This window comes from Lucilia cuprina, chromosome X, assembly GCF_022045245.1.
Source record: "Lucilia cuprina isolate Lc7/37 chromosome X, ASM2204524v1, whole genome shotgun sequence".
In the NCBI taxonomy this organism is placed as follows: Eukaryota; Metazoa; Arthropoda; class Insecta; order Diptera; family Calliphoridae; genus Lucilia; species Lucilia cuprina.
The window spans coordinates 15,653,659-15,654,797 of NC_060949.1; the positions used below are offsets into that span (position 1 = coordinate 15,653,659).

A 1,139-nucleotide genomic window follows, 5' to 3' on the forward strand; every position below is an offset into this window, starting at 1 on the left:
TCTTTCTTGATGATCTTGATGATTTGAAATAAATTATATTATTTCGAAGCAGAGGAACTCACCTTCATTTGAAATTAATATTAATGCCAACTTTTTAATATAAATTTGAAATTCATCTTTTGAAATCGGTTGTCTGTTAAACTTTAAAGTCCTTTAAAGAGCCGATTATGATAAACTGAGTACACAGAGTTAATACTAATGGTCCAAAGTTTCCTGTACGCATAGATTTTTTTCATGTTTGAAAATAACTTTTGCACGGTTTATAAACAAAATTATGATTTTCACTTCATTCACTTTAATTCTATGTTTAGTTCTTCTCTTATGTGAAATGCTTTTCTATATAAAGAAATTACTGTTTTTAAGATATTCAACGAGTTCTAGAATTCATACGTTCCCTTAAACACTAGTTCAACTATAACTGTTGCTGAAGAACTTATTGGAAATACTTAAGAACACAACAATGTTCCCAAAAAACTGGTTGTAGAAATAAAGGCTATATAATTATTTCCATGATTTCTTTTCAAAAATCATCAAATAAATTTTCTTTATTATAGAAAAATGATTTAGAAAATAAGAAAATTTATTATAAAACTAGCTTATAACCCGCTACCTTGTAAGCGAGCCGTTTTATAGGCATTGTAAAATTGTGGTAACCTCTCTATTTTTTAAAGAAGAACGTACCAAAAGTACCATAAAGTCCCCTTCTATAGGGTCTCACTTAATTCGGTTCATACATACTTAATTTCATGTTTCTATGTTCAATATCATAGAAATTTCAGAACGTACCTTTTGAAGAACGAAAGGTACCAAAATGTTCTCTATTTGAGGTTCCCATACATGTTTCATTTCATGTTTCTATGTTTAATATTACAGAAATTTCAAACAGTGTTTTTTGAAGAACGATAAAGTATCAAAAACACCCCTTTTATGGGATCTGACTTAATCCGGGCCATATATGTTAGATTTCATGTTTCTATGTTCAGTATTATAGAAATTTCAAAACGTACCTTTTGAAGAACCAAGAAGTACCAAAAATACCCCTTTTATCGGATCTCACTTAATCCGGTCCATACATGCTTAATTTCATGTTTCTAGGTTCAATATTATAGAAATTTCAAAAAGTACCTTTTAAAGAACGA

General features: G+C 28.9%; 1 protein-coding gene across 1 annotated transcript in view; it reads left to right on the top strand.

Annotated features, from left to right (window-relative positions):
* LOC124418564 overlaps positions 1-1,139 on the top strand; it is a 173,057-nt gene that overhangs the window by 169,242 nt on the left and 2,676 nt on the right. The window lies entirely within an intron of this gene.